The sequence below is a fragment of the Hemiscyllium ocellatum genome, chromosome 11 (genome assembly GCF_020745735.1).
Source record: "Hemiscyllium ocellatum isolate sHemOce1 chromosome 11, sHemOce1.pat.X.cur, whole genome shotgun sequence".
NCBI classification, from domain to species: domain Eukaryota; kingdom Metazoa; phylum Chordata; class Chondrichthyes; order Orectolobiformes; family Hemiscylliidae; genus Hemiscyllium; species Hemiscyllium ocellatum.
The window spans coordinates 3,609,047-3,632,275 of record NC_083411.1 but is presented as its reverse complement, the minus strand read 5'-3'; the positions used below and the strand labels follow the sequence as shown (position 1 = coordinate 3,632,275).

At 49.5% G+C, this 23,229-nt stretch overlaps 1 protein-coding gene across 2 annotated transcripts in view; it reads left to right on the top strand.

The window, feature by feature from the left end:
• Nucleotides 1-647: 647 nt before the first annotated feature.
• The window catches only part of fgf13a (fibroblast growth factor 13a), a 745,108-nt gene continuing 722,526 nt past the window's right edge, over nucleotides 648-23,229 (top strand). Inside the window, exon 1 of one of the 2 annotated variants that reach the window (XM_060832388.1) lies at nucleotides 648-800. The gene's annotated coding sequence lies outside the window, so the exon portion shown is untranslated. The remainder of the gene's footprint in view (nucleotides 801-23,229) is intronic. The other variant, XM_060832393.1, reaches the window with a different exon arrangement.

Here is a 23,229-nt window from a genome sequence, read left to right as displayed (position 1 = left end):
GGGGTAAACGTAGGGGAATGGGTCTGGGTGGGGGCGGATCGGTGTGGACTGGTTGCGCCGGAGGGCTGTTTCCACACTGTAAGCAATCTAATCTAATGTAAAAAAAAATCCACCTGGCCTACATATCTTTAGATTGCAGGAGGAATCCCATGCAGACACCGGGAGAATGTGCAAACTCCACACACTCAGTCACCCGAGGCTGGAATTGAACTGGGGTCCCTGGCTCTGTGAGGCAGCAGTGTTAACCACTGAGCCACCAAACATCCCACATCCAGGGCTGGTTTCTGAGTGAAAGTTGGCATATACCTATCATGGAGAGAAAAGGATGGTGGGAGGGTGGTGTGGGTCGGGACCTATTTCCTGGATGTTTCCTGTTGTTTTGGATTGGGGAGGGCAGTGTAAGGAGCAGGAACACAGCAGCATCAGCAGGAGATGGAATCTGCCTCCCAGCCACTTGCTGTCGAGACTGACTCATCCCTTTGGCCCATTCCTTCAGGCACGATCTGTAAAGTGATCTTGTTGGCTGCTTATAGCCATCGAGTGTGTCCAAAGACCCTTTCTGAAACTGATCCAGTGTCCTTAAAAATAGCAGGCTCCCCCACTCCCGGGAGGTCAAACAGCAAGGCAAAATAAACTACACATCATTCACCCGCTCCAGCAGCAGTTCGCCTGAGGAATTATCCAAAACATTAAAGTTCCTTTCTTAAGCGTCAAACTTCTGGCATGGTTTGAGATTCCAGCTGCTCACAAGGAACTTGGAATCGGTCTGGTCTCCCCGCCGCTGGGACAGCAGGAATCAGGTATGGGAGCTGTACTGTTTCCAGTCTTACCCCAGCCTTCATACCCCAGCGTTGAGTCCAATCCACCTGCGTTCACTCAAACCGCAGCAGCTCAGAGCCAGAGAGAGAGGGAAGCAATGTTTTAAAGCAAAGCAGTGTTTTATTTTTGTTGTGAAAGATCCGTGCTTTCAGGGGGGGTAGACTTGGAGAAGTGGCCTTTCGCCCTAGCTCTAGCCTGGCTGCAATCAGCGTGTGAAACCCAACCCCTCACAGAGTCTCCAGAACATGCGACAGCGCCTGGCCGTGTTTGGAGTGCTGTCCCCTGGGGACAGGGCAGAATGAGGTACCGCTGCCTGTAAAAGGGCAGGGAAGGGAGACGGGGAAGAGCCCCTGAAATGGAGGCCAGCCTGCACCCTGGGCTGTTTCTGCTGGCCCCCTGATATTGCTCAATGTCAGTCTCTCCTGCCCCCTAAACCCGAACCCCAACAGTTAAAAATCACACAATACCAGGTCATAGTCCAACTGCTTTATTTGGACCCTATGATCGAGCTCTCTGATGGAAGACCAGTGCTCTGTAAGCTTGTGTGTCCAAATAAACCTGATGGACTATACCCTGGTGTTGGGTGTCCAACAGGAAGACCAGGGCTTCAGGTACACAACTCTATGAAAGTGGTGTCTCAGGTATGATGTGGAGATGCCGGTGTTGGACTGGGGTGTACAAAGTTCAAAATCACACAACACCAGGTTATAGTCCAACAGGTTTAATTGGAAGCACTAGCTTTCGGAGCGACACTCCTTCATCAGGTGATCATCAGGCGGGTGCAACCACCTGTTGAAGGAGCATCGCTCCGAAAGCTAGTGCTTCCAATTAAACCTGTTGGACTATAACCTGGTGTTGTGTGATTTTGAACTTTGTGTCTCAGGTAGGCACAGTGGTGATGAAGGTGGTTGGTACATTAGGACATCATGTTAAGGTTGTACAGGAAGTTAGTGAGGCCTCTATTGGAGTACTGTGTCCAGTTCTGCCTGCCCCCTGTTACAAGAAGAATATTATTAAATTGGAGAAGGTACAGAAAAGATTTAGTACATAGAACATAGAAAAATACAGCGTAGTACAGGCCCTTTGGCCCTCGATGTTGCGCCGATCCAAGCCCACCTAACCTACACTAGCCCACTATCCTCCATATGCCTATCCAATGCCCGTTTAAATGCCCATAAAGAGGGAGAGTCCACCACTGTTACTGGCAGGGCATTCCATGGAGTCACGACTCGCTGAGTAAAGAATCTACCCCAACATCTGTCCTATACCTACCACCCCTTAATTTAAAGCTATGCTCCCTCGTAATAGCTGACTCCATACGTGGAAAAAGGTTCTCATGGTCAACCCTATCTAAACCCCTGATCATCTTGTAATTTACCAGGATGTTGCTGGGAATGGAATGTTTGAGATATAAAAATAGACTGGAAAGGTTGGGATCTTTCTCACTGGAGGTTGAGGGGTGACCTTATAGAGGTTTATAAAACCATGAAGGACATGGATAGGGAGAATGGCAAATGTGGGGGTTGAGAGTGTGGTGCTGGAAAAACTCAGCAGGTCAGGCAGCATCTGAGGAGCAGGAGAATCGATGTTTGAGGCATAAGCCCTTCATCAGAAATGAGGTTGGTGGCCCAAGGGGGCTGAGAAAAAAATGAGAGGGCAATAGGTCTGGGGAGAATGTAGCTGAGAGTGCAATAGGGAGATGAAGGTGGGGGAGAAGGTGATAGGTCAGAGAGAAGGGTGAAATGGATAGATGGGAAAGAAGATGGACAGGTCAAGAGGGTGGTGAGGAGTTGGAGGCTTGGGACTGGGATAATGTTTGGGAGGGGGGGAGGGGGAATGAGGAAACTGGTGAAATCCACATTGACCCCGTGTGGTTGGAGGGTCCCAAGGTGGAAGATGAGGCGTTCTTCCTCCAGGCATCGGGTGATTAGGGTTTGGCGATGGAGAAGACCCAGGACCTGCATGTCCTTGACAGAGTGGGAGGGGGAATTAAATTGGCATTCTCCCGAGGTTAGGGGTGTTTGGGGGGAGCTAGACTTAAAAAGGGACCTGAGGGGTAATGTTTGCAATGAACTGCCAGGGGAAGTGGTGGATGCAGATACAGTTACAACATTTAAAAGATGTTTACACAGGTACATGAATAGGAAAGGTTTAGTAGGGATATGGACCAAACAAAGAAAATGGGAGTAATTTATTTCGGGAAGCCTAGTGACCATGGACGAGTTGGGCTAAAGGTTCTGTTTCCGTCCTGACTCCATGTCCCAACATTCCAAATAATCAGGACAAACTGCTCCCAATAGTTGTTAGTGTCCTGCTCATTCCCACTGGTACTACTGTTAAACTGCTCGGTGTTACAGGGCAATAACTGCCCCTTCTCACAACCAGTGGGTGCTCTCTGATCTGGAGGGCTCTCGGCTGCTTTGTTCAGTCACTGGGTGGTGGCTGCTCTCCCTCAGACAGGTTTGTATCTTTCCCTTCGTTAGCTTTGTGCTACTTGGGTTTCGAATGGATTTCCCCTTGTGCCATTCAGTATTGACCTTCCTGAACAACGTAATTCCGGATTACCAGCTCACAGCCTGCCCTTTTCTTTGGTGGATTCTGGAAGCAGCAGGCTCCAGCTGCTGATGAACCATTCCCCACCCTCCTCCCTGGAGGTTGGGAATGAGATTGACAGCCCCATTCCCAGTATAGCACAGAAAGGGGCTGTCTTTTTTGTTCACATGTCACTCAAAGATTTCATAATGACTCTGCAATGACAGTTTTCACTGAGCTGTCTGTTTCCAATTGCTGGGAGAAAGTGAGGACTGCAGCTGCTGGAGATCAGAGTCGAGTGAGTGGTGCTGGAAAAGCGCAGCAAATCAGACAGTATCCGAGGAGCAGGAGAGTCAATGTTTCGGTCATTAGCTCTGATGAAGGGCACTTCCCAAAACGTTGATGCTCCTGCTCCTCGGATGCTGCCTGACCAGCTGTGCTTTTCCAGCAACATGTTCCTGATACTTTCCAATTGCTGTCTGCCTCAGACTGCTGCCCACTCCAGGCAGGGGAACAGGCGAGCAACCTCCAGCCTTCCAGGTGTTTTCCTAAAGCCTCAAGATCGAGGGTTCAACTCAGGACCAAACAGCTCAACAGAGATTGGGAGGTGCTGAGGGCTTCATACACACACACACACACACACACACACACCCATACACACCCACACACACACCCCCACACATACACCCACACACACACACACACACATGCACACTCACACACATACCTCTCACACACCCACACATGCACACTCACACACACACCTCTCATACACACACACCCCTCACATACACACTCACATACACACACCCCTCACACGCGCGCACACACACACACCCCTCACACACACACACACACCCCACACACACACACACCTCACACACACACACATATGCACATACACCCACACACACCCACACACACACCCACCCACACACACCGCACACACACACACACCCCTCCCCCACACACTCACACACACCCACACACACATACCCCTCACACACACACACATGCACAACCCTCACACACACACACACCTCACACACACACCCCACACCCACACACACCCCACACCCACACACCCACACACCCACACACACACCTCCCCCCCCACAAACACACCCCTCACACGCACTCACACATACACCCCTCACACATACACCCCTCACACACACACCCCCCCACACACACACCCCTCACACACACACCCACACACACACCCCTCACACACACACCCCTCACACACACACACCCCTCACACACACCCCTCAAACCACAAAAACATCCCTCATACACACACCTCACACACACACCCCTCACACACACCCCTCACACATACACACACCCCCACACACTCTCACACACACACACACTCACATTCACACACAGTCACGCACACACATACCCCACATACACATACCCTCCACACAGACACACTTCTCACACACACACACCTCTCACACACACACAAACTCACACCCCACACACACACCCCACACACAAACCCCTCACACACACTCACACACATCCCCCACACACACCCCCACACCCACATACACACACACACCCCTCACACACGCGCACACCCCCACACACACACCCCAGACACAAACCCCTCACACACACACACACCCCACACACATCCCTCACACACACCCCTCACACACACACACCCCCCACACACATCCCTCACACACACATCCCTCACACACATACCCATAACACACAGACACACCCCTCACACACACACCCCCACATACACACACACACATTCCCCTCACCACACACATGCCCTACACCCACACACACATACCCCTCAAACACACCCCCTCACGCACACACACCCCTCACACACACACCCCTCACATACACACACTCTTACACACACCCCACACACACACACACCCCTCACACACACCTCACACACACAACCACCCACCCACACACACACAAACACACCCCTCACACACACTCTGACACACACACACCCACACACACACACCCCTCACACACACACCCCTCACACACACACACCCCTCACACACACCCCTCAAACCACAAAAACATCCCTCATACACACACCTCACACACACACCCCTCACACACACCCCTCACACATACACACACCCCCACACACTCTCACACACACACACACTCACATTCACACACAGTCACGCACACACATACCCCACATACACATACCCTCCACACAGACACACTTCTCACACACACACACCTCTCACACACACACAAACTCACACCCCACACACACACCCCACACACAAACCCCTCACACACACTCACACACATCCCCCACACACACCCCCACACCCACATACACACACACACCCCTCACACACGCGCACACCCCCACACACACACCCCAGACACAAACCCCTCACACACACACACACCCCACACACATCCCTCACACACACCCCTCACACACACATCCCTCACACACATACCCATAACACACAGACACACCCCTCACACACACACCCCCACATACACACACACACATTCCCCTCACCACACACATGCCCTACACCCACACACACATACCCCTCAAACACACCCCCTCACGCACACACACCCCTCACACACACACCCCTCACATACACACACTCTTACACACACCCCACCCACACACACACCCCTCACACACACCTCACACACACAACCACCCACCCACACACACACAAACACACCCCTCACACACACTCTGACACACACACATCCACACACACACACCCCTCACACACTCACACACAAACACACCCCACCCACACACACACCCTTCACACACACCCCTCACGCACACACACCCACCTACACACACACAGACACCCCTCACACATGCACACCCCACACACACCCCACACACAATCACATCCCTCACATACCCCTCTCATATACACACACACATCCCTCACACTCACCTCTCACACACACCCCTCAAACACACACTCCCCAACACACACACTCCCCTCACACACATCCCTCACACACAACCCTCAACACACACACCCCTGACACACACACCCACAAACATACACCCCTCACGCACAAACCCACCTACACACACAGACACATCTCACACATGCACATCCCACACACCCCACACACAAACACACCCCTCCCTTACATACCCCTCTCTCTCACACACACACACATCCCTCACACTCACCTCACACACACACACCCCTCACACACACTCCTCACACACACCCCTCACACACACACGCCCCAACACACACACACACCCCTCACACATATCCCTTGCACACAACCCCCAACACACACACCCCTCACACACACCCACAAACATACACCCCTCACACACAACCCCCCCACATATACACCCCTCACACACACCCCTGGCACACACACACCCCTCACACACCCACACACACACCCCACACACACACACCCCTCACACACACACCTCACACACATATATACCCCTCACACACAGATACACACACACCCACACACACACTCTCACACACACTCACCACACACCCCCCTCAAACACACACCCCTTGCACACACGCACTCTCACACACACACTCTCATGCACACACCCCTCACACACACACCCCTCACACACTCTCACTCACACACACATACCCCCCCACACACTCTCAAACACACACATCCCTCACACACACCCCTCATATTCACACACACGCATACACACACTCTCACTCACACACACACACCTCTCACATATACACACACACTCTCTCACACACACACCCCTCACACACACACACACACCCCTCACAACCACACAGCCCTCACACACACGCACACATGCACAAACACACCACTCACACACACCACTCACACACACACACACCCGACACACACACACGCACACCCCTCACACACACACACTCTCTCTCACACACACACACACACACACCCCTCACACACACACTCACACACACATCCCTCACATACACACACACCCCTTACATACACACACCCCTCACACATACACCCTCACGTACACACACACACCCCTCACATGCACACTCTCTCTCACACACACACCCCTCACACACACAGATGCCACACACACACACACACACCCCTCACACACACACACACACATGCACTTTCACACACACACACACCCCTCATACACACACACACACCCCTCACACACACAGATGCCACACACACACACACACACCCCTCACACACACACCCCTCACACACACACATACACTTTCACACACACACACCCCTCACACACACACACACTCTCTCACACACACTCACACTTTCACACACACATCCCCCTCACACACGCACACTCTCATACACACCCACACACACACTCTCTCACACACACACACAATCCCATCACACACGCACACAAACACACATACCACCCTCCCCACAAACACACCACACACACACACACACACACACACACACACACACACACACACACACACACACACACACACACACACGTACCCTCAGGAGCTCACCCCAAAAACAAATACACTCACCGAAACCAACCTCAAATGCACTCACACCTCACCCTCACGCCAAATACACAGAAACCTCACCCCCACACCAAAGGCGCACACACTGCATCCCCACCCCAAATATACAGATATCTCACATCCACCCCAAATACGCACACACCGCACACCCACCCCAAATATACACACACCACACTCCAACCCAAATACACACACACCGCGCTCCCACCCCAAATACACAGACACCTCACCTCCAACCCAAATACACACACACTGCACCCCACCTCAATTATAACACACTTCATCCCTGCCCCAAATACACACACACCTCACCCCCACCTCAAATACACACACACCTCACCCCCACCCCAAATACACAGACATCTCACCCCCATCCCAGATACACAGATACCTCACACCCACCCCAAGTACACACACAACACCCCCCCACCACAAATACACACACGCCTCACCCCCACCCCAAATACACACACACCGTACCTCCACCCCAAATACATAGACACCTCATCCCCACCCCAAATACACAGATACCTCACACCCACCCCAAGTACACACACAACACCCCCCACCACAAATACACACACACCTCACACCCACCCCAAAATACACACACACACCTCACACGCACCCCAAATACAAACACACCTCACCCCACCCCAAATATACACAAACCGCACCCCCACCCCAAATACACACACACCTCACCCCCACCACAAATACACATACACTTCAACCCCACCTCTAATACACACACACCTCACCACCACCCCAAATACACACACACCTCACATCCACCCCAAATACACAGACATCACACACCCACACCAAATACACACACACCGCACCCACACCCCAAATACACCGACACCTCACACCAGTGACCCTGCATATCCTGATCCCTGTAACTTTGCATATCCCAGACACTGTAACCCTGCATATCCTAATCCATCTAACCCCGTAAATCACAGATACTATAACCCTCCTTATCCTAATCCCTGTAACCCCACATATCCCAATCCCTTTACCCCCGCACATCCCAGACACTGTCACCCTGCCTATCATAGACCCTGTACCCCTGTGTATGCGAGACCCTGCAACCCTGCATATCCCAGTCCTTGTAACCCTGTATATACCAGTCCCAGTAACCCTCCGTATCCTAGACCCAGTAACCATGCGAATCCCAAACCCTGTAACCCTGAGTATCCCAGACCCTGCAACCCTGATATCCCAGTCCCTGTAACTCTGTATATACCAGTCCCTGTAACCCTGCGTATCCTAGACCCTGTAACCCTGCATATCATAGACCCTACAACCCTGTGTATCCTAGACCCTGTAACCCTGCATATCCCAGAACCCGTAACTCGGTATAAACCAGACCCTGTAACCCTGCGTATCCCAGACCCTGTAACCCTACGTATCCTAGACCCTGTATTCCTGCGTAGCCCAGACCCTGAAACCCTGGATATCCTAGACACTGTAACCCTGCACAACCAAGATCCTGTAACCCTGTGTAAACCAGAACCTGTAACCCTGTGTATCCCAGATCCCGTAACCCTGCGAATCCCAGACCCTGTAACCCTTCGTATCCCAGACGCTGTAACTCTGCATATCCCAGACACTGTAACCCTGCATCTCTCAGACCCTGAATCCCTGCATCTCCAAGACCCTGTAACCCTGCGTATCCCAGATCCTGTAACCCGGCATTTCCCAGACCCAGTAACTCTGCACATCCCAGATCCTGTGACCCTGCATATCCTAATCCATCTAACCCCGCAAATCACAGATACTATAACCCTCTTTATCCTAATCCCTGTAACCCCACATATCCCAATCCCTTTACCCCCGCACATCCCAGACACTGTCACCCTGCCTATCATAGACCCTGTACCCCTGTGTATGCGAGACCCTGCAACCCTGCATATCCTAGACCCTGAAACCCGGTATACACCAGACCATGTAACCCTGCGTATCCCAAACCCTGAAACCCTGCGTATCCCAGACCCTGTATTCCTGCGTATCCCAGACACTGTAACCCTGCATATCCCAGACACTGTAGCCGTGCATATCACAGACACTGTAACCCTACATATCCCAGACCCTGTAAGTCTGCATATCCCAGACCGTGTAAACCTGTATATCCCACACGCTGTAACCCAGTACATCCCAGACCCTGTAACCCTTCATATCCCAGACTCTGTAACCCTGTGTATTCCAGACCGTGTAACCCTGCGTATTCCAGAACCTGTAAACCGGCATATCCCAAACCCCGTAACCCTTCGTATCATGACCCTGTAATCCTGCATATCCCAGATACTGTAACCCTACATATCCAGACCCTGTAACCCTCGTATCCCAGACCCTGTAACCCTGCGTACTCCAGACACTGTAACCCTGTATATCACAGATCCCGTACCCCTGTATATCCCAGACCCTCTATCCCTGCATATCCTGGACCCTGTAACCCTTCGTATCCCAGACCCTGTAACCCTGCATATCCCAAGACGCTGTAGCCCTGCATATCCCAGACCCTATAGCCCTGCAGATCCCAGACCCTGTAGCCCTGCATCTCCAAGACCCTGTAATTCTGCATGTGCCAGACATTGTAACCCTGCATATTCCAGATCCAGTAACTCTGCATATCCCAGATCCAGTAACTCTGCACATCCCAGACCCTGTGACCCTGCATATCCCATTCCCCATAACGCTACGTATCCCAGATACTGGAACCCTGTGTATTCCAGACTATGTAACCCTATGTATCCCAGACACTGAATCCCTGCATCTCCAAGACCCTGTAATCCTGCGCATCCCAGGCATTGTAACCCTGCATATCCTACTCCCTGTAACTTCGCATATCCCAGACCCTGTAACCCTGCATATCCCAGACCCTGTAACTCTGCGTATCCGAGACATTGTAACCCTGCATATCCCAGTCCTTGTAACCCTGTATATACCAGTCCCAGTAACCCTCCGTATCCTAGACCCAGTAACCATGCGAATCCCAAACCCTGTAACCCTGAGTATCCCAGACCCTGCAACCCTGATATCCCAGTCCCTGTAACTCTGTATATACCAGTCCCTGTAACCCTGCGTATCCTAGACCCTGTAACCCTGCATATCATAGACCCTACAACCCTGTGTATCCTAGACCCTGTAACCCTGCATATCCCAGAACCCGTAACTCGGTATAAACCAGACCCTGTAACCCTGCGTATCCCAGACCCTGTAACCCTACGTATCCTAGACCCTGTATTCCTGCGTAGCCCAGACCCTGAAACCCTGGATATCCTAGACACTGTAACCCTGCACAACCAAGATCCTGTAACCCTGTGTAAACCAGAACCTGTAACCCTGTGTATCCCAGATCCCGTAACCCTGCGAATCCCAGACCCTGTAACCCTTCGTATCCCAGACGCTGTAACTCTGCATATCCCAGACACTGTAACCCTGCATCTCTCAGACCCTGAATCCCTGCATCTCCAAGACCCTGTAACCCTGCGTATCCCAGATCCTGTAACCCGGCATTTCCCAGACCCAGTAACTCTGCACATCCCAGATCCTGTGACCCTGCATATCCTAATCCATCTAACCCCGCAAATCACAGATACTATAACCCTCTTTATCCTAATCCCTGTAACCCCACATATCCCAATCCCTTTACCCCCGCACATCCCAGACACTGTCACCCTGTGTATACCAGACCCTGAATCCCTGTGTATCCTAGACCCTATAACCCTGCATATCCCAGACCCTGTAACCCTGTAAATTCCAGGCCCTGTAACGCTGCATATCCTAGACCCAGTAACTCGGCGAATCCCAGACCCTGTAACCCTGTGTATCCCAGACCCTGTAACCCTGTATAAACCAGTCCCAATAAACCTGCGTATACTCAACTCTGTAACCCTGCATAATCCAGATCTTGTAGCCCTGCATATCCCAGAGCCTATAAACCTGCATATCCCAGACCCTGTAACCCTGCATATGGCAGACCCTGAAACCTGGTATACACCAGACCATGTAACCCTGTGTCTTCCAGACCCTGAAACCCTGCGTAGCCCAGACCCTGTAACCCTGTATATCCTCGACCCTGTAACCCTGCATATCCCAGACCCTGTAACCCTGAGTATCCCAGACTGTGTAAACCTGCGTATCCCAGACACTGTAACCCTGCATATCCCAGACCCTGTATCCCTGCATATCCCAGACCCTGTAACCCTTCGTATCCCGGGCTTTGTAACCCTGTGTATTCCAGACAATGTAACCCTGCATATCCCAGACGCTGTAACCCTGCAAATCCCTGACCCTGTAGCCCTGCACATCCCAGACCCTGTATCCCTGTATATCCCAGATCCAGTAACTCTGCACATCCTAGACTCTGTGACCCTGCATATCCCATTCCCCATAACCCTACGTATCCCAGACACTGCAAACCTGCGTATTCCAGACTACGTAACAATACGTATCCCAGACCCTGAATCCCTGCATCTCCAAGACCCTGTAACCCTGCGTATCCCAGACATTGTCACCCTACGTATCCCAGACCCAGTAACCCTGCATATCCCAGACCCTGTATCCCTGTATATCCCAGATCCAGTAACTCTGCACATCCCAGACTCTGTGACCCTGCATATCCCATTCCCCATAACCCTATATATCCCAGACACTGTAAACCTGCGTATTCCAGACTATGTAACCCTGCGTATCCCAGACCCTGAAACCCTGCATCTCCAAGACACTGTAACTCTGCGTATCCCAGACCCTGTAACCCTGCATATCGCAGACCCTGAAACCCGGTATACACCAGACCCTGAAACCCTGCATATCCTAGACCCTGTAACCCTGCGTTTCCCAGACCCTGTAACCCTGCGCATCCCAGGACCTGTCACCCTGCGCATCCCAGGCACTGTAACCCTGTATATCTCAGTCCCTGTAACCCTGTATATACCAGTCCCTGTAACCCTACATATCCTAGATCTTATAACCCTGCGTATCCCACACCCTGTAACCCTGTAAATCCCAGACCCTGTAACGCTGCATATCCTAGACACAGTAACCCTGCATATCCCAGTCCCTGTAAGTCTGTATATACCAGTTCCAGTAAACCTGCGTATCCTAAACACTGTAATCCTGCATATCTCAGACTCTGTAACCCTGCATATCCCAGACACTGTAACCCTGAGTATCCCAGACCCCGTAACCCAGTATATCGCAGACCCTGTAATCCTCCATATCCCACACCCTGTAACAGTGCATATCCCAGACCCAGTAACCCTGCATATTCCATACCTTGTAACCCTGTGTATCCCAGATACTTTAGCCCTGCATATCCTAGACCCTGTAACCCTGCATATCCCAGATCCAGTAACTCTGCACATCCCAGACCCTGTGACCCTGCAAATCCCATTTCCCATAACCCTACGTATCCCAGACACTATAACCCTGCCTATTCCAGACTATGTAACCCCACGTATCCCAGACCCTGAATCCCTGCATCTCCAAGACCCTGTAACCCTGCATATCCCAGATCCTGTTGCGCTGCGTATCCCAGACGATGTAACCCTGCATATCCCAGATCATGTAACCCTGCGTATCCCAGATCCCGTAAGCCTACGTATCTCAGACCCTGTAACCCTGTATATCCCAGACACTGTAACCCTGCATATCCCTGTCCCTGCAATCCTGCATATCCCAGACCCTGTAGCCCTGCATATCCGAGATCCTGTAGCCCTGCATATCCAGGACCCTGGAACCCTGCATCTCCAAGACCCTGTAACCCTGTGTATCCCAGACACTGTAACCCTGCATTTCCTAGGCTCAGTAACTCTGCACATCCCAGACTCTGTGACCCTGCATATCCCATTCCCCATAACCCTACGTATCCCAGACACTGTAAACCTGCGTATTCCAGACTATGTAATAATACGTATCCCAGACCCTGAATCCCTGCATCTCCAAGACCCTGTAACCCTGCGTATCACAGACACTGTAACCCTGCATACCCCACACTCTGTAACCCTGCGTATCCCAGACATTGTAACCCTGCGTATCCCAGACCCTTTAACCTTGCGTATCCCAGACACTGTAATCCTGCATCTCCAAGACCCTGTAACCCTGCATATCCCAGACCCTGTAACCCTATATATCCAGATCCTATAAACCTGTATATCCCAGATCCCGTAACCCCGCGTATCCCAGGCACTGTAACCCTGTTTATCGCAGACCCTGTAACCCTGCATATCCCAGACCCTGTAACCCTATATATCCAGATCCTATAAACCTGTATATCCCAGACCCTGTAACCCCGCGTATCCCAGGCACTGTAACCCTGCATATCCTAATCCCTGTAACTTCGCATATCCCAGACACTGTAACCCTGCATATCCTAATCCATTCAACCCTGCTAATCACAGATACTATAACCCTCCTTATCCTAATCCCTGTAACCCCACATAACCCAATCCCTTTACCCCCGCACATCTCGGACACTGTCACCCTGCGTATACCAGACCCAAAATCCCTGTGTATCATAGACCCTGTACCCCTGCATATCCCAGACCCAGTAACTCTGCGTATCCGAGACACTATAACCCTGTTTATCCCAGTCCCTGTAACCCTGCGTAACCCAGACCCTGTAACCCTGCGTAACCCAGACCCTATAACCCCACGTATCCAAGACACTGTAACCTTGTATATCCCAGACCCTGTAACCCTGCATATCCCAGACTCTGTAACCCTGCATATCCAGACCTTGTAGCCCGGCATATCCCAGACCCTGTAATCCTGCGAATCCCAGACACTGTAACCCTGCATATCCCAGACCTTGTAACCCTGCATAATACACACACTGTAACCCTGCATAACCCTGACCCAGTAACCCTGCACATCCCAGACCCTGTAACCTTGCGTATCCCAGACACTGTAACCCTTATCCCAGACATTGTAAACCTGCAAATCCCAGACCCCTTAACCCTGCGTATCCCAGACACTGTAACCCTGCATGTCCCATGCACTGTAACCCTGAAATCCCAGACCCTGTAACCCTGCATATCCCAGACCCTGTAACCCTGCGTATCCCAGACCCTGTAACTTCGCATATCCCAGACACTGTAACTCTCCGTCTCACAGACCCTGTAACCCTGCATATCCCAGACCCTGTAACCCTGCGTATCCCAGACCCTGTAACCCTGCGTATCCCAGACCCTGCATCTCCCAGACACTGTAACCCTGCATGTCCCATGCACTGTAACCCTGATATCCCAGACCCTGTAACCCTGCGTATCCCAGACACTGTAACCCTGTATTTCCCAGACCCAGTAACTCTGCACATCCCAGATCATGTGACCCTGCATATCCCACTCCCCGTAACCCTACGTATCCCAGACACTGTAACCCTCCGTATCCCAGACACTGTAACCCTGCGCATCCCAGGCACTGTAACCCTGCATATCCTAATTCTTGTAATCGCGCAAAACTCAGAAACAGTAACCCTCCATAACCTAATCCCTGTAACTTCGCATATCCGCCACACTGTAACCCTGCATATCCTGTTCCATCTAACCCCGCAAATCACAGATACTATAACCCTCCTTATCCTAATCCCTGTAATCCCACATATCCCAATCCCTTTACCCCCGCACATCCCAGACACTGTCACCCTGCGTATACCAGACCCTGAATCCCTGTGTATCCTAGACCCTGTAACTCTACGTAACCGAGACACTGTACCCTGTATATCCCAGTCCCTGTAACCCTGTATATCCCAGTCCCTGTAACCCTGTATATACCAGTCCCAGTAACGCTGCGTAACCCAGACCCTGTAACCCTGTATATCCCAGTCCCTGTAACCCTGCATATCCCAGTCCCTGTAATCCTGCGAATCCCAGACACTGTAACCCTGCGTATCCCAGACCCTGGAACACTGCGTATCCCAGATACTGTAACCCAGCGTATCCCAGACCCTGTAACACTGCATATCCCAGACCCTGCACCCCTGCATATCCCAGACCCTGTAACCCTGCATATCCCAGACCTTGTAGCCCGGCATATCCTAGACCCTGTAACCCTGCGTATCCCAGACACTGTACCCTGCGCATCCCAGGCACTGTAACCCTGCATATCCTAATTCGTGTAATCCCGCAAAACTCAGAAACAGTAACCCTCCATATTCTAATCCCTGTAACTTCGCATATCCGCGACACTGTAACCCTGCATATCCTGTTCCATCTAACCCCGCAAATCACAGATACTATAACCCTCCTTATCCTAATCCCTGTAATCCCACATATCCCAATCCCTTTACCCCCGCAAATTCCAGACACTGTCACCCTGCGTATACCAGACCCTGAATCCCTGTGTATCATAGACCCTGTACCCCTGTATATCCCAGACCTTGTAACTCTGTATATACCAGTCCCAGTAACCCTGCGTAACCCAGTCCCTGTAACCCTGTATATACCAGTCCAAGTAACCCTGCGTAACCCAGACCCTGTAATCCTGCGAATCCCAGACACTGTAACCCTGCGTATCCCAGATCCTGGAACACTGCGTAGCCTAGATACTGTAACCCTGCGTATCTCAGACCTTGGTAACCCTGCGTATCCCAGTCCCTGTAACCCTGCATATCCCAGACCCTGTAACCCTGCATATCCCAGACCCTGTAACCCTGTGTATCCCAGACCCTGTAACCTTGCGTATCCCAGACCCTGTAACCCTGCGTATCCCAGACCCTGCAACCCTGCGTATCCCAGACACTGTAACCCTTATCCCAGACACTGTAACCCTGCAAATCCCAAACCCCTTAACCCTGCGTATCCCAGACACTGTAACCCTGCGTATCCCAGACCCTGCATGTCCCAGACCCTGTAACCCTGCATATCCCATGCACTGTAACCCTGATATCCCAGACCCTGTAACACTGCATATCCCAGACCCTGTAACCCTGCATATCCCAGACACTGTAACCCTGCATATCCCAGACCCTATAACCCTGCATATCCCAGAACCTGTAACCCTGCATATCCCAGACGCTGTAACCCTGCGTATCCCAGAACCTGTAACCCTGCATATCCCAGAACCTGTAACCCAGCATATCCCATGCACTGTAACCCTGCATATCCCAGACCCTGTAACCCTGCGTATCCCAGACCCTGTAACCCTGCATATCCCAGACCCTGTAACCCTGCATATCCCAGACGCTGTAACCCTGCGTATCCCAGAACCTGTAACCCTGCATATCCCAGAACCTGTAACCCAGCATATCCCAGACACTGTAACCCTGCATATCCCAGACGCTGTAACCCTGCGTATCCCAGACCCTGTAACCCTGCATATCCCAGAACCTGTAACCCTGCATATCCCAGACCCTGTAACCCTGCGTATCCCATGGCTAATCAATCTGGCCTGCCCCTCTGCGTATACAGGGAAACTGAATGTAAAATGCGAAGGTTTCTCCTGGTTCATGGACAAGACTGTGGCTAACCACACTTCTCAAATCATGGTGAGCATTCTGAGGGAGGATCATGGGACCCAAAATGATAACTCTGCTTTCTCTCCCCAAACATGCCAGATCTGCTGAGTTTTTCCAGCACTTTCTGTTTTTTTGTGTGTAATGGCCAGTTAGTGTGATCATACAGCCAGTTTGTCTGCTCTTGTTGGGCTAGGATTGAACAGCAATGTGGCACTTTGTCATTCTCCTGGCGAATTGTCTCAAATCCAGCTGAGCTCAAGTTGACTCTGTTCTGGCCTGTCCCCGGACAGGAGGCTAGGGTTAGACAGACTGTAAAGGGCTTAGAGTCTTCACAATGCCAGAGACTGTCACACTGGAACAGCTCCTCTGTTAACATGGAGCCTAGTTTCATGTGGAGGACAGGGAAGATTTTGAAGAACAGAAATTACTTTGGCACAAAGCCACTTCTCGAGTGAATACCCCGAGATTGGGTGCAGAATCACCTCACCCTGAAAAGGGGGGAAGGAGAGATTGTCTCCTGTAAGCTGCGGAGTAGTCAGAGCCAGCTCAATTTCATCCGAAGAATTTATTGGAGGCAGGTCTTCTTTACTCATAGAGTCACACAGCATGGAAACACACCCTTCTGTCCAATTTGTCCAGGTTTCCTGAACTGAATTAGTCCCACCTGCCTGCATTGGTCCCATATCCCTGTAAACTTTTCCTATCCATGTACCTATCCAAATGTCTTTTCAACGATGTAACTGTGCCCATATCTATCACTTCCTCTGGCAGTTCATTCCCTCTGTGTGAAAAAGATGGCACTCAGGATCCTTTTAACTCTTACCCTTCTCTCTTTAAGTCTATGCCCTCTTGTATTGAACTCCCCTACTCTGGGGAAAAGATATTGGCTAGTCACCTTCTCAATGCCTCCTATAATTTTATAACATCTATACGATCTCCCCAACTTTCTACATTCCAGGAAAAAGAGTCCCAGCCAATCCAACCGCTCCTTATAACTCAAGCCCTCCAGTCCTGGTAACTTCCTTGTAAATCATTTCTGCACCCTCTCCAATTTAATCACATCTTTCCTATAACAGAGTGACCAGAACTGCACACTGCACCGGAAGAGATCTCACTAATGTCCTGCACAACCACAACATGACATCCCAACCCCCTTTACTCAATGGTCTAAGCAATGAAGGCAAGTGTGCCAAACACCTTCTTCACAGCCCTGTTTATCTATTTCCACTTTCAAGGAACTAAAACCATTCACCCCTAGGTCTCTCTCTGTTTGACAACACTCCAGGGAGTGGCCCATTCAAGAGGGAGCACTCTGATTGATTAATATTTTGATCTCACTGATAGCTCATTTACTGTTCAGATTGGCAAAGAGGAACCACACGCATCCTGGCTTTTAGATTACTTACAGCGTGGAAACAGGCCCTTCAGCCCAACAAGTCCACACTGACCCTCCGAAGAGCAACTCACCCAGACCCATTCCCCTGCATTTACCCCTTTACCTAACACTATGGGCAATTATCATGGCCAATTCACCCAACCTGTACATCTTTGGACTATGGGAGGAAACTGGAGCACCCAGATGAAACCCACGCAGACACAGGGAGAATATGCAAACTCCACATAGACAGTCATCTGAGGTGGGAATTGAACCCAGGTCTCTGGTGCTGTGAGGCAGCAGAGCTAAGCATTGTGCCACTGGGCCGCCCCATGGAACAGAGAACATAGAACATAGAACAATACCGCACAGGAAGAGGTCCTTCGGCCCACCACGTCTGTGCCAACCATGATGCCATTATAAATTATACTCACCTGCCTGCACATGGTCTATATCCCTGTATTCCCTGCCTGTTCATGTGTCTGTCAAAATGTCATTTAAAGGTTGCAACTGTATCTGCTTCTATCACCTTCCCTGGGATCATGGTTTCAGCCAACTACCACCCTCTGTGTAAAACACCTCCCTTTCACATCTCCTTTAAACTGTCACCCTAATCCCAAATCCCCTAGTATTTGGCATGTCCATCCTGGGAAAAGACTCTGACTATCCATATTACCCACGCCTCTCTTCATTTTGTATACTTTTATCAAGTTGTCCCTCAGTCTCTGATGCTCTCACGAAAACAATCCAAGTTTATCCAAACACTTCTTATAGCTAATACTCTCCACTCCAATCCAGGCAACATCCTGGTAAAACTCTTTTGCATCCTCTCCAAAGCTTCTATATCCTTCTTATAATGTGGCAATTAGAACTGCACACAATATTCCTTATGTAAATAAAATTGTGTGAGAAAGCATTATGTCCTTTAGGGAAGGAAATCTATCTTCCCTTACAAATCATGCAAAAATGTACAAAATAAAATCACACACAGCAAGTGACACAAAGACACAATCTCAAGCAGATGGTGTCGGTTTTAACAGCAGCAAACTGTTCAGTCCAAATAGGCAGCAATGACACTGAGAAATAGCAAGGGAAAAGATCACACATTTCTTACAAACTAAAACAAGACAACATGAAATCCCATGGAAATGTATCATGGTATTAGCCTGAGAACCAGTTAATGGCCTTTTAGTAAAATCTTTTGTGATGGGCCAGCGACAAAAGACCAGCAATCAGCTGGTCAAATATCGCTGTGGTGTACAGTATTGTGGAGACGGTATATTAACCAATTGGTGATTTACACACTGCTCCAATAACCATACAAGAGTCCACATTATTGTAAACCTTCACCTTGTGTATCAGTGCCCTTCAAAGAGAGGGGATTCTCACCTTCAGCCCTTGCGGGGGGTGGAGTTGGGGTTTGGTCTGTATCGATGCACACCTGACTCTGGCCACAGGTGATGTGCTGGACATTTCCTGTTCTTGGAGATGAGAGGCTGGGACAACAGACACTTCCTAACCGCGACACCCAGGGTCCAACACTAATATTTAGTAACGCAAGTTACATTAAACTTTCATTACATTAAGTTACATTAAACCCAAAGCGAACTTCACTAATTCTGCATTATTCCTCAACTTTGTAGGAATCCCATTGCTATAAAAGCAGACAAAGAGAAACTCAGCAGAGCTGACAGCATCTGTAGAGAATGAAACAGAGTTAGCATTTTCAGTCTTGACACCCTCTAACTGGAAACAACACTTGTCAGTTGGAAGAGCAGAGTACAGGACCAGCGTCTGCTGCTGTAAGAACTGACACCATCTGCTTGTGATTGTGTCTTTGTGTCACTGTGTGTGATTTTTGTACTTTCTTGCATTGTATGTAAGAGAAGATAGATTCCTTTCCCTCAAGGACATCAGTGGATTTTTATTACAATTGACAATGGTTACATGGCCATCTTTAGGCTAGCTTTTCGTTCTGTTGATATTCATTTTCTTGAAATCAGATCTGAACCCAACTTCCTCGAAAATTAACTTAGGATCCTGAATTTCTAGCTCAGCCACACTATTGCAATGCCACTCATTTTTTCAACATTGTGTGTGGTTATGTGTCTGTGTCTAGTTCTGAGTATGTGTGTGTGTGTGTAAATGAGAAATGAAAGCAGGATTATTAAACCTGACCCTTTGAGACAGTTCATTCAAATATGATTGGCTGTCTATCAGTGTATAAATGAATAACTATCTGTTGTGCAAGTGTGTGATTGTGTGTGTACAGACAGCTGTCTGTTGTACATGTGTGTATGTGAATAAGTGCCTGTTATATATGTATTTATTTGTGTGTGTATGAGTAGCTGCCTGTTGTATATGTGTATATCTGTGTGTATTTGCATAGCTGCCTGTCATATATGTGTATATCTGTGTGTATGTGAATCACTGTCTGTTATATATGTGTATATCTGTGTGTATTTGCAGAGCTGCCTGTTATATATGTGTATATCTGTGTGTATGTGAATAGCTGCCTGTTATGTATGTGTATATCTGTGTATTTGCAGAGCTGCCTGTTATATGTGTGTATACCAATGTGTATGTGAATAACTGCATATTGTATATGTGTATATCTGTGTGTATATGAATAGCTACCGGTTATATATGTATATATCTGTGTGTATATGAATAGCTGCCTGCTTTATATGTGTATATCTGTGTGTATGTGCATAGCTGTCTGTTGTATACGTGTATGTGTGTATGTGAATCACTGCATGTTGTGTATGTGTATATCTATATGTATATAAATCACTGCCTGTTATATATGCGTATACCTGTGTGTATGTGAATAACTGCCTGTTGTAGATGTTTCCTGTGTGTATGTGAATAGCTGTCTGTTGTATATGTGTATATCTGTGTGTATGTGAATTACTGTCTGTTATATATGTGTATATCTGTGTGTATATCTGTGTGTATGTGAATAGCTGCCTGTTGTATATGTGCATATCTGTGTGTATGTGAATCACTGCATGTTGTATATGTGTATATCTTTGCATATGTGAATAGCTGCCTGTTATGTGTGTACATCTGCGTGTATGTGAATCATTGTGTTGTATACATGTATATCTGCATGTATGTGAATCACTGCATGTTGTATATGTGTATGCCTGTGTGCATGTGAATAACTGCCTGTTGTACGCACAAAAAGATGGTACTATCAGAGATTCCTTAGGTGAGATGTAGGTCACAGGGCAGAATATCTTTTTGAAAACTTTCCCATTTATTTATGTGAAGTCTTTGATGGCACCATTGATTGTCACCATGTTGCTGAGATTCAATGCTGAAAGATCTTGGTAATGTATTAAAGACAAATAAATTGCTGAACACCTCCAATATAGGTGAGTGCAATCCTTTCAACCTTCCTGATTTCTCTACTCCCTGTAAACAGCACGGATCAATGCCAGAGGCTTTTCATCCATTGCTGAAACTTTAAACGGTTCTTTTCATTTTAACGAAGCACAGCTACTCCACTATTTCAAACAGCCCTGAGCTGCTGCTTTATCAGATGTCCCCAGAAAATAATGCAGCATTAAGGCACAGAACAAAGCAGTGTCATCTGTTGATGTAAAAACCTTCAAGGATAATAACTTAGACCAGCCATTCTCAGACAGGGATCACACAGCACCCCCTATCCAAACACACACACACACACACACACACACACACACACACACACACACACACACACACACACACAGAACAATATCCACCCTCCCCTACACACACAGACACAGACACATACACACACATTGATACACACACTGACACCCACACATAGATTCACGCACAACCCATACACACAGACCCACACATATACACCCACACACACAGACCCATACAGACCCCCAGACACAGATACACACACACACAGACCCCCACGCACAGGCACACACATATAGACCCTGCACAGACCCACACACACAACCCTACACACACCCACACACTGACCCACCTTACAGACACACACACACACACACACATACATAGATCCCCCTACACAGATGCATACACATACAGATGTACACAGAGACACACGCACAGATTCACACATGCAGACTGACACACACAGACCTCCACTCACAGACTCACACATACAGACCCTCATGCACAGACTCACACTCACACACACAGACCCTCACGCACAGATACACACATTGACACTCACACATAGACCCATGCACAGGCCCACACACACGGACCCACACACACAGAATCACACACACAGACCCTCACACACATACTCACGCACATAGAATCACACACACAGAATCACACTCACAGACTCACACACACAGACCCTCACACACAGACTCACACTCACACACACAGACCCTCACACACAGATACACACACTGACAGCCACACATAGACCCATGCACAGGCCCACACACACAGAATCACACACACAGACCCTCACACACAGGTACACATGCTGACACCTACACATAGACCCATGCACAGACCCA